Source organism: Vulpes vulpes, chromosome 5 (genome assembly GCF_048418805.1).
Source record: "Vulpes vulpes isolate BD-2025 chromosome 5, VulVul3, whole genome shotgun sequence".
In the NCBI taxonomy this organism is placed as follows: Eukaryota; Metazoa; Chordata; class Mammalia; order Carnivora; family Canidae; genus Vulpes; species Vulpes vulpes.
In genome coordinates, this window is record NC_132784.1 from 84,474,363 (window position 1) to 84,486,914 (window position 12,552).

General features: G+C 48.3%; 1 protein-coding gene across 1 annotated transcript in view; it reads left to right on the plus strand.

The window, feature by feature from the left end:
- LDLRAD3 (low density lipoprotein receptor class A domain containing 3) overlaps positions 1-12,552 on the plus strand; it is a 228,710-nt gene that overhangs the window by 20,796 nt on the left and 195,362 nt on the right. The window lies entirely within an intron of this gene.

Genomic DNA, 12,552 nt, shown 5'->3' on the forward strand with positions numbered 1-12,552 from the left:
GGGTGCCCTGTGTGAAGGTGGCCGCTGGGGCTCCTGGGCTCTGGTCTCCCTCCCAAGAAGCTGCAGCGCAGGGAGGGAGGGAGAGCCCTGAGCAGGTGGGATTCGAACCCTGGCCCGCACCCCCTGAGCCCAGATGCTTCTCACCTCACTTCTGTGCGGGGTCTGGGTCTCACTTCTCTTTCACATTGGCATGACTCCTCCCAGACGGCTTCCCAGAAAGCTCCTAATGGAATCTTCGAATAGCTATCCAAGGACGGTTTCAGAATTTCAGACATTTTCCTCTTCTAATGGAAGCTCTGTCTGGCTCGCCGGTGAAGGGGGGCCAGGTTCCTCCAGGGGCCCACTTCCTAATTTCTAAGCATCGTCCATGGAGAAAATCCACCCTCTAGGGAGCTTATGACTAAGAGAGCTCAGTCTGAGTCCATCTCACGGCGTGGGCAGCAGCTTTGATCGTCCTGAGGGTGTTTTGGTTCCCACCGAGGTGGGCGTGGAGAAGGGGCTCCCCTGCCGCCCCGCCTGGCCCGGCCCTCCTGGGAAGGCCTGCTGTGTGCTGCCCGGGCCTGGGCCTCACAGCCCGCAGCTCCCGTCCCCTTCAGCCTGAGGCTTCCGGGGCTTTGTTTCTGGAAGTTGTAGCTGGGCTGGAAGGCAGCCAGATGTTGGAAGCAGAGGTGCACACCTTGAGGAAAGCCTTTTCTGCTTTTAGAGCAGCCCAGGGGGCTCCTTCCTGGCAGACCAGCTCTTCCCCGGGGAGGCGTGTGGGGCCCTCGTGCCTGTGTGGGCTTTTCTGAGACCCACTGATAAAATATTTACATCAGGGGCTTGGTACCAAGCCCTGGTTTGTTTGTTTAAAGAGTCTTAACAACACATCGGCCGTAAGGATGCCAGCTTGTTAGCTTTTGGTTTCTTGCTTGCGGTTTTTGTTTTTACGAGGAGTGGAGAAGCCAGGCCTGATCTTCTGAGAAGGAGCCTGCTGTGTAGGAGAAAACTAGTCCCTCGTGTATCTGATAGTGATGAGGCTCCTGCTTGCCGAGCGTTTGCTGTGTGCCCCTGCCTGCAGGGTTCTTGGGGCTTTGCAGCATTCTCTCTTCATCTTCCCACGACCTTCCAGGTGGATTGAATTGTGTCCACAAAATAAAAGGTCTGTTCCAGTCCAGTTTTGAATTGTGACTTTATTTGGAAATGGGGTCTTTGCAAATGCAAGTAGTTAAGAGGAAGTCCTACTGGACCAGGGTGGGTCCTGATTGCAAGGACAGGTGTCCTTATGTGGAGGGGACGCACAGACACACGCTGAGGACCACGTCAGTGGAAAGACAGAGTGATGTAATGAGAGTGATGTAGATCCAAACCAAGGAACGCCGAGGATTGCCAGCACCCACCAGACGCCTGGGAGAGGTGAGGAAGCATTCTTCCCTATGCAGCCCTCGGAGACAGCATAGCCTTGCCAGCACCTTGATTTTGAACTTCTAGCCTCCAGAATTGTGAGAGAATAGATTTCTGTTGTCTTAAGGCACCCATGTATGAAGCAGCCCTAGGAGACAGTACAGTGGGAATTACCTAGGAGGGGATTAGCCCCGTTTTGCAGGTGAACAAACCAAGGCCCAGAAGTGTTAGGCGTCCTGCCCTAGGTCACTCAGCTTCTCTGTGGAGACAGATGGAGGAGGGGATGGCCCGGTGGTGCTGCCAAGTGCACACCTTCAAGGTGGTGACTTTCTGATGCTGGGTACTTCAGACACCTGCAGTTCTTCAGCAGGAGACAAAGACAGGCTTCGAGCATGGGGATTTGGGGGGATCCATCAGGGTGTCTCAAGGGAAAGAAGACAGAGGACCAGAGGAAGCACGGTGGCTTAAACTTGCCTTTTAATGTGTGTGTGTGTGTATAGATTTAGGTTTTATTTAATTATTCATGAGAGACACAGAGAGAGAAGCAGAGACACAGACAAAGAGAGAAGCATGCTCCATGCAGAGACACAGACAAAGAGAGAAGCATACTCCATGCCTGATGTAGGACTCAAACCCAGGACCCCAGGATCACAACCTGAGCCAAAGGCAGACGCTCCACCACTGAGCCCCCCCCCGGGTGCCCCTCACGGTTTGTTTTTAAATTGATGAGACAGATGATGGTACAAAAATTGAAGAAAACACTGAAAAAGTAGTTTCCTCTCTTGCCCCTGCTGTCTTGTTATCCAGTTTACTAGTTACCAGTTACACCAGTTCTCCAGCCCAGGGGAAGCCAGTCCTGACTGTTATGTGTTCTTCCAGAGGTAACTACGTTGACCTACACTATATAAGCACGATGCATAACATACAAATAGTACACAGATACAACATCCATAGCGTCTTTATATAATTGTGTATGTGGGTGATGCTGTGTATGTACAGCGTACATTTATCATCTTTATATTGTATATGCTTTTCTACCACTTGGATACATTTTTGATTTGAACCTTACTGTTTTGAAAAAGGAAGCACAAGCATATGGTATGATATTCATAAGGTACCAAAGAGCACACAGTGCGAACTCTCCCCTCTTATCTAATCCCCAGCCACCCCTAGTCTCCTCCGTGGAGGCACCTGTTTTCTGGTTATTGTTGCTTATTTACTGAATATGTCTCAGAGATCTCTCTGGCAGAAAGAGTCGCCTCATTTATTTTTATGGTTTATGGTATTCATGGCATTCGGTTATGTGGCTGTACCATAAATTATTTAACCTATCTGCGGTTGCTAGCTGGGATGACTTACATCTTTGCTGTGACAGTGTTGTATTAAATAGCCTTATACATAAGTAGGTTGTTTTAAATAGCTAGAGAAGTGGAATTGTTGACTTGGGGAGTTAAGTGCATTTGATATTTTGATGGTTATGCCTAATTGTCCTCCAGAGAGTCTGTTCCTATCCCCCTGCCCCCAGCCATAAATGAGGGTGCTGATCTTCCCACTGCTTCCCATCCCACTGTGTTAGCAACGTTTTATCACAGTTGGTGCCTTATTTTATTTTTCTTGTAATGAGTGAGCATCTTTTCTTTCTTTTTCTTTTTTTAAAGATTTTATTTATTCATGAGACACACACACACACACACACAGAGAGAGAGAGAGAGAGAGAGAGAGAGGGAGGTAGAGACACAGGCAGAGGGAGAAGCAGGCTCCATGCAAGGGGCCCGATGTGGGACTCGATCTTGGGACTCCAGGATCATGCCCTGGGCTGAAGGTGGTGCTAAACTGCTGGGCCACCCGGGCTGCCCCCCCCCCCTTTTTTTAGAGAACGAGTGAGTTAGGGGTGGAGGAGAGGGAGAGGGAGACTCCTAAGCAGGCTCCACACCCAGCACGGAGCCCGACGTGGGGCTGATCCCGTGACCCTGAGATCATGAGTGGAGCCAAAATCGAGAGTCAAATGCATAACTGACTGAGCCACCCAGGCGCCCCTGAGTGAGCGTCTTTTCAAAATGATCTTTTGTGGTTGATGTTTAGGAGCTACTTTGATTTCTTATGATTTGTGGGAGCTATTTTTAAGGAAGTTAGCCCTTTGTGATACAAACGGCTGGTAAATTTTTCTCAGAGATTGATTAATCCTCTCTAGATGAAGAAACTCTTCTAGGTTTCCATGTCACATGTAGGCCTTCCTTGCCCCAAAATTACATATTAAAACACTCGTGTTTTCTTCTTTTGATTTATTTTTCATATTTCTATCTTTCACGCATCTGGAATTTATTTTGGTGTCATGTGTGATTAGGGATTCAGCTTTATCTTTGCCAGGTGGCTCTCTGTGTATGCCATTCATTTATTAACCATTCATTTATTAAGTAATCCCTTCCTGTCTCCTGACTTGACCTGCAGTGGCTTTCTGTTGCTGTTAAACACTATTACTACAAACTTGGTGTCTTAAAGTAGCACACATTTATTATTTCATATTTTCTGTTGGGTCGGGAGACCAGGCATGGCATAGCCAGGCTCTCTGCAAGGCTCCAGTTGGGGGCAGGTGGGGTGGTCATCTGGAGCTGCGGTCTCATCTGAGGCTCGACTGGGGAAAAGATCCATTTCCAAACTCCCATGGTTGTTAGCACTGACTTCCTCGCAGGAGGCTGGATGGAGGCCTTATTTTCTTGCTGGATGTCGCCTGGGGCTCATCTGTGTTCTTTGTCATGTGACAGCTTGGTCTTTTTTATTCCCCATCAAGTCAGCAAGAGAAAGAGGGTCCCTGTAATCCTCTGTAACATAATCGCACACATTGTGTTAGCTTTGCCTTATTGTGTTGATCAGAAGCAAGTCATGGGTTCTGTCCACATTCAAGGGGAGAGGATCACACAAGGGTTTGACACCTGGAGGAGGGGGAGGCTCTGCAGTGGCTTTTTTTTTTTTTTTTTTTTAAGATTTTATTCCTTTATTCATGAGAGACGAGAAAGAGAGAGAGAGAGAGAGCGCGGCAGGCAGAGGAAGAAGCAGGCGCCATGCAGGGAGCCTGATGTGGGACTCGATCCTGGGTCTCCAGGATCATTCCCTGGGCTGAAGGCGGTGCTAAACTGCTGAGCCACCTGGGCTGCCCTGCAGTGGCCTTCTTAAGAGTGTGTCTGCCACCCTACCTTTATTGGACTTTAAATCTCTCTATATATTTGAGCCCATTTCTGAAATCCCACCGGCTTTTGAGGTGTGGTAGAGGAAGAGAGGGCTGCATAAAGATGGGGAGGAGGTGCCCATCTTTCTCGTCTCCATGCCGTGAGCCTAACCAACCCTGGCCAGTTGCAGATTCCATTTCTCTGAGACCTTTGGCAGCGGGCTTCATTCCCTGGCTGAACTTGATACAAAGGCTGCCTGTTGCCTTCATGGCCACACTCCACGTCTCCAGGCTGAGTTAGCCTAGCAACTGCTTGGGCGTAAAGGAAGTTTGCAGCTTCAGTTCCATGCATTTGAGCTGAAATTCTTTACTAGAGATTATGTTCATATTGGCGAATATTACCTTTTAGCTGCACTACAGCCTCTAGATGAAATCAGCTGTGATGTTGCAACTTGAAAGTGTTATCCCAGTAGAATGCATTAATAGGATAAGCTGTTTGGGGGCGGGGGAGGCGGCGGGTAGAGATGCTGATAGATTGGTACCACAGTCCTCTTCCTCGGAGAACAGGAGCATGCAGAACAGGCCTCTGGAGGAAGGATGGGAATCCTGACAGCTGTGTTCACTTCATACTTCCTTAAGTCAGTTTTATTATGTATAGTTTGTGCCCCCCTTTAACCCCCCACGTCCCATTTACTTTCCCCAAAGTTGTTATGGACTGATTGGTCTGCTGGGAGTAGAGGGTTTAAACAGTAATTAAAAGATGTTGGGGGCACCTGGGTGGCTCAGTTGGTTAAGTGTCTCTTAATTTCAGTTCAGGTCAGGATCTCAGGGTTGTGAGATCGAGCCCCGCGTTGGCCTCCATGCTGGGTGTGGGCCCTGCTTAAGAGTCTCTCCCTCTCTTTCTGTTCCTCCTCCCTCCTCTCCACCCGTGCACTGTCTCTCGCAAAAATAAAATAAATTAAAAGATAAGATGACAGGTTACAGCCCCCACAAACAATATATGAACTGGTGTGCGAATGATGTAATCTCAGGCACTGAACCGTGCAGGGTGGGAAGGTGTAGGAGGATGCTGTCATTTTTTGACAGAGGGAGGGGAATGGAACCTGTCAGAAAGCTGGCCTGGAACAGGATGGGGTACTAAGGGATTTTTTAAAGAGTAGAAGGATGTGAGACCAAAAAAGAATTTTCGGGTTGTTAAGACATGCTGATGGTGATAAAAACTTCTCAGAATGAGTAAGGAATTGAGTGGCCAGGCCCAGGAGAATGGCTGTTTAGAATATGCCTTAGTCTGGGTTGGAGAATCAGTTGATGCAGAGAAGGACCATTTTGGTATTGAGTAGGAGGAGCTGGAGTAGGTGCTGGCTGGGGAACTGGGCCCAGGTGCTGAAGTAGGAATAGGCCGGTTCCACAGGTGGAGACCATCAGGGTTGATGGGCGGATGTTGGCAATTCACCTGCCAGGTAATTCTTCAAAGTTAATTGCCAGTGAATGGTCTCGTGATAGAAGTTGAGCTTGGAAGTGTATATGGTTAGATCCTTAAGTGCCTTCGCAATCAAGAAAAGGATGTTATAGGGGTTACTTCTGTGGATCCAGCTCTTCAGAAATCTGGAGGGTCAGTATCCGAGTAGGAAAAGGAAGGTTAGTGGAGAACTTACAGGTGGTGTGGCTGGGAAGTTTCTCCGTTGGAGCAGGTGAGGCGAGCTGGCCAGGGAGCCTCTGGTGGGGGATTGTGTATGCGAGAGAGGGCTGGGGGTCTCGGGAGAGTGGGTGAGGGATGTTTACTGGAAACCGTGGCAGATGCCACCAGGAAGGACGACCTTGGTATGTCTTGTGTACAATCTTTACTCCTCTCTGGGCCATTGGATGACTTTTTTTTTTTTTTTTAAGATTTTATTTATTTATTCATGAAAGACACACACAGAGAGAGAGAGAGGCAGAGATGCAGGCAGAGGGAGAAGCAGGCTCCATGCAAGGAGCCCAACATGGGACTCGATCCTGGGACTCCAGGATCAGGCCCTGGGTCGAAGGCAGGTGCTAAACTGCTGAGCCACCCAGGGATCCCCCATTGGATGACTTTTATTTCATTCATTATCAAACTTACCATGTTCTAGGCATCACGTTAGGCACTTAGGAATACTGAGTTGAATAACACACATTCTTTCCCGCCAGGAGCTCAGTGTTGTGTGGATGGAAAAGCTACTTTGAAGTATCTCAGATGATGTTGGAATAAATAGGATTTCTTTTCCTAGAAGACTGAGTTGAATTCCATTGTGTGGCAGGTGGACAGTGATTTCAGTGGTCTCTGTGTGCTGTGTGTGTGCGTGTTTAGCTGTATCACTATGGCGTTTTATTTTTCTTGGAGTCTTGGAAATGTGCCTGCCTAGAATATTTTTGTAAATGTGTTTTGTTTGGGTGCTCTCATTCTATTGAGACTCAAGCCAAATTCATATATTAGCACAAAAGCTGCATTGCTCAGACATGTGCTTCATTAGCCCATGGAGTGGACTTCGGAGCTTTCTGGAGGTAGGTCATTGGGGGTGGCTTGGTGGCTCCATGTCATCAGTGACCCAGGCTCACTTTCTTACACATACCTCTGCTAACAACTCCATGGCCCAGAGTGACTGCCTGAGGACCAGCCGTGTCATCCGAATTCCAGCCTGGAGGAAGGAGGAAGACCCTTGGCAGAATGAGCTCCTTCTTCTTAAGGATCCTGCAAGTCACATACAGGACTTTGGTCTTCATCCATTGGCCAAAATGTAGTCACAACAGCCACATTCTGCTGCAAAAGAGACTGACAGTGTGCTGAGATCCAATCGGGAGCCCTCTTCATAGTTACAGGAGAAAAAAACACGTAATAGGGGGTATACGCAGGGGTTATTTATGAAGGGAAATAGACCAAATACTAGAGTTTTACTTCTGAACACTTATTTTAGGGCAGGAAAGCATACTGGGGTGGATGGCCTCACATGGTTAGTACATTACAAGAAACATGCCCTATCCTCCCAGGCAGCTTTGAAAGAAGAATGAGAGGTTATCCTGGAGAGTCTAGCAGCGAGAGAGCCGATAAAGGTGGGGGGGATGGCTAGGGAAACCCGATGGTGGTGTCAAGCCGGAACCCCACGTCCACAGTAGCCACCGTGTGCTGTGGATGCCAGTTCGCAGGGCTGCAGCATCTCACGTGTCACAGCTTCTCATGTGCACAGCTCTGGGAGCATGCTCCAGGGTGAGGCCTTTTTATTGTTCGTGATGGTTGCGATGCTCCGGGGTGATGCGGGGTAAGCTGGCCAGTTGAAAATAACTAGGAGCTCACGCACGTTTTTGGGAGGGAGGGAAATGGCACTGGAGCATCTCCCCCATTCCATCAGAGGCAAAAATCCAAACTGGAGCCTCCTGTGAACTGGATTCTGCCTTTCTCCAGCCTCATGCTCCCTCGAGGTTTGCAGACCTGCAGTGCGGAGCTCCTCCATCCACCTCCTGCCCAGGGGGATCCGGACGGTCCAGGGCAGAGCTACCTCTCCATTCTGTTTGTAACCCTCAGGTGACACATGCCCAGTACTGATGTGTGTTAAATGTTTTCCTGCACGCATCAGCTCTTCTTGATGCACTAGGCTTCTTGGTTCAGTTGGGGCTGTTTCTCACACATCTTTGGGTCCCAGCACAGCAGTGCTTGGCACCTGTGGCTGGACCCAAGTGCTCTAGACTTGGGCACCCCTTTGGGTGTCAGTCCTGGCAGCGTTTCTGTGTTTTCTTAGCCTCCTGGTCTCACCTAAGCGGGAGGCTCTGCTTTACCTAGAGCAAATTATTGAGCAGGAAAAGACAGTTAAAAGGTAAATTGATGGCCAGTTGGGCCCTCCAGAGTCAGCTCCTGGAAATGTTTACGTTTTAAACACCCACACTCAGAGTCCTTTCCTTAGCAGTCCAAGTGCCTTGGGTTAGGGAGAGGGAGAAGGAATTCTTTAGCTTAAATGCTGCTGTTGCTGGGAGGGGTGTAGCTGTTGAAGCACATTTTCTTGACCCATTCATCCCTTGATGAACACTCAGGTCGCATCCGTGCCTCGGCTATTGTGGACCATGCTGCTGTGACCGTGGGGGTGTGGATAAAGTTAGATGAGTGTTGGAATGTGAGTCTCCGAGCTTCTGGTCCATCTGTTGCAGGTTGTTGCTGCTCTTTGGCCTCTTCTGAAGGCTTTGGGGTAAGCAGAGTTCTATGGAGTCAAGTTAGCTCATGTTTTCCCCTCTGTATGGTGCAGGAGAGAGAATTTATAAGATCTTCTGGACTTTGTAGCTCTGTGCCGAGACCTAGGGTGTTGATGTCACACCTGGGACAAACTTCTTGAGCCACTGGCTGTCTCCTGGGGAGGGATCTCCTGGTCTCGTGATTCCAGCCTGCCTTGCAACTGTTTTGCTATATCTGTCCTTGTCTAGTCCCTTCTTACTAGCCAACTACTCATCACTGTGGAGCTCTGTCAAGACTTTCGAGAGAGGTCCTGTATTCTGTGGGGTGACCTGGTCTGGTGGAGGCCAGCCGTGTGAGGGGGTGAGAGAATCCACGAGAGGCAGAACAGAGGAGCTACGGAGCAGCCATCTGGCAGGATGGGAAAGGAGAGACCCTGGGCTGGGAGGCAGTGGTGCGGGGCTGTGGTTAAGGGGGAAAGTGAGGAGGCTTGGGATTCTCCTGGTGCCTGTGTCCCTGTGTAAGTAGACACTTGGCCAGCTAGGGCTTCTGGCAGTTTTGAGGTGGGTCACCTGATGGGCCGGTCTGCAGCAGAGGGTAACTGTGTCCCTTCTACCATAGGGTTCCATTGATCATGTTGGTTCCCTAAAAGCAGCCTTTACCTATCCCTTCCCTAGGGGTGGCTAAGTTGGCTTTTTTTTTTTTTAAGATTTTATTTATTTATTCATGAGAGACACAGAGAGAGAGGCAGGGACACAGGCAGAGGGAGAAGCAGGCTCCCTGCCCAGAACCCCTGGATCATGACCTGAGCGGAAGGCAGGTGCTGAGCCATCCACTGAGCCATCCAGGTGGCCCAGCTAAACTGGCTTTATATAGCATCTTTAAAATAACAAGGGGATAAAGATCTAAAAAAAAAAGGAAGAAAAAAGAAAGGGCAGCCCGGGTGGCTCAGCAGTTTAGCGCCGCCTTCAGCCCAAGGCGTGATCCTGGAGACCCGGGATCCAGTCCCACGTCAGGCTCCCTGCATGGAACCTGCTTCTCCCTCTGCCTGTGTCTCTGCCTCTCTATTGGTTTCATAAATAAATAAATAAATAAATAAATAAATAAATAAATCTTTTTTTTTTTTTTTTTTTAAAAAGGAGCCTCTTAATTGCGCCTTAATTTCCATGGAAGTATTTTTATAAGATTTATAACTGTTTAGTTGCTCTGTAATGGTACCACCAATCTGCATAATGCTGATTATCCAGGCAGTCCAAAGTAATTTATGGCTAGGTCTTCATTACCAGGTGGCAGATACTATCCCCATTCTATTGCTGGGGAGATTGAGGCTCCTCAGGGAGAAATACATGACCCATAGAAAGTCAAACTGCAGAGGGAATTACCACCAGGATTCCCTGGCATTTGCCTTTCCTTCTCCCCATTAACTTTCTCAGGAGGGGCAGGATCCTGTTAGGGAACTCCTCTACCGGCCATTAGTTAGTTGGTTTGAGTTACTCCTTTTAGAAATGGGATTACTGTTTGTCTTTGCATATATATAAAATGGAAATTCTAATGCACTTTGCTCACCTACCGTGAAGGTTAATGAAAGAATGTGAGCTTTCTAAAGCAGTTTGGGGGGAATGACAGCATGAGAAATGTTACGTTGTTAATGGTAAACTTGGGCTCTTGCACTGGGGCCTCATGGGGGCGGTTTCCAGTTTTCCAAATGTGGATGACACAGGCTTTGATAAAATCCAGTCCGCTTCCTTTCTGTCGAACCCAGCCAACGACGTCTTTCAGAATATCCCCCCACAAAACAGATGTTTTTGAAATAGCTTGTTACCAAACTGCAGTTATTAGATAATAATTTGTATTGTTGAAACATTAATGGAAGACATCTCTAACTGAGAGGGGAGAGTCCATTGGAAGGATGTAGTAATTGTTACCATGCTACTGTGTTCTAACCAAGAGATTTGACATGCTAATGGCTTGGCATTTAGGCAAGTGGATGGGTTTGGTTGGCCCTTTTGAACTAGTCCTGAGAATCTTCAGGACCCCCAGCCCCTTCCCAGTTTGGAAGCTGTTGATGGAGATCCTTGGGCCACTGCTGCGTCAAAGCATTATTTAGGTTTTGGTTTTCATATTGGTTGGGAAATTTCATATATATATAAAAATTCCAGAAAACCTTTCTCTCGGTGGCCTGTGGCCTCCTTAGAGCTGTGACTGGTTCTTTCTTTCAGTTCTCTTTTCTCCCTGCTAAGAGTCATTAGGTCACACGGGGAAATACAGATGTCACTGGGGTGGCAGGCAGGGAGGGAGAGTGAGGGCTCTGTAGGCAGAATGACTTGGGACTGGACCCGGCTTTGGGGCTTTGACCATGTCACTTAACCTCTCTGATCTCAAGTTTCTAGAATGGAGGCAGTAACTACCTCAGTGGATTATTATTGTGAGGACATGGGATAACATCCATAAAAAAGGGGTATCATGGGCTCGCACCGGTAGGCTCTTTGTACTGTTAAAAACAGAAAGTAACTCTTGGACCCCTAAGATTCTGTTGGCAGGTACACATCCTGTTGAAAGATCTGCTCTCATATCCTCATATTTTTTAAGAGTACACCTCTCTAATGTTCATGTAGATAGTCCTAATACAGAGACGCTCACCCCTCTGGGGAGGGAAGTCTGTCCCATTGGGGCCCTTTCCTAGCCTGCCATTTGCCAAAACCACCATTATCACAGCAGCTCTCTGGCAGGATGGTCTTGGGCACCCAGGGGTGCTTGGTGTCTCCCTCCCAGTTGGCGTTTCCCTAGCTTCAGCTGTGAGCAGGAGCCAGCGAGAGCTCCACTCCACCCAGGCTGGGAACATGGTGCATGTGTGGACATTCGAAGTACACTTAGGGGGCCTGTCAGAAAAGCTGCATTTTCTACTCTTGGTTCTTCATCGAAAGCTGAAGAAAGGTCCTTCCCTCCTTGGCCTCACGGCCTGTGAGTTGGAACTCTTCGGTCCTGCCAACATCAGTTTTATTTCTTCAGCTTTTCTGAGTTGCTATAATTACTCCCACATTTGGGGCCTCTTTTGTAAACTCTTTGAAGACCGGGACCATATCTATCCTACACTGGACATATTGGGTGAAATAAAATATATTACTAAAGTGAATTTTACTTGTTCCTCTTTTACTTTCTGGCTACTAGAAACATTTAAATTACATGTGTGGTGTGCACTGTGTTTCTAGTAGGCAATGCTGGTTACAGCCCCCCTCTGTCCATTTAGTGCATTAGGTGGACCTACTTGGGTTGAGGGTGAGACACAGGTGGGCATGAGGTGCTCTGAGTGGCTAGCTTAGGTATAGTGAGTTGAATGGTGGCCCCTCAAAAGATTTGTCTATCCTGAACCTGTGAGTGAGACTCTATTTGGAAAAAGGGTCTTTGCAAATGTCATTAAGTGGAGGATCTTATTAGATGATGCCTTGCTAGCTTATCTGGGTGGTCTCTAACTCTAATGACATTGTCTTTACAAGAGGAGAAGACCTGGAGAAGGTTACGTGGAGACAGAGGCAGAGATTGGAGTGACGTGTCCCCAAGCCAGGGAACAAACACCAGGGATTGCTGGCAGCCACCAGAAGCTGGGAGTGAGTCATGGGATGGGTTCTCCCTCCGAGCCTCCAGAAGAAAGCACCTTGCCAACACCTCGATTTCACACTTTTGTCCTCCAGAATTGTAAAGGACTAAACTTCTATTGTAAGCCAGCCAGTTGGTGGCCACCTGGGTTACACGGGGAGATGGCTGGCAGTCCACTATCTCTGATGGGGGCTGGGGAGGAAATCCCCTAAAAGAACCTGAAAAAGCTAACGCAAAAAAT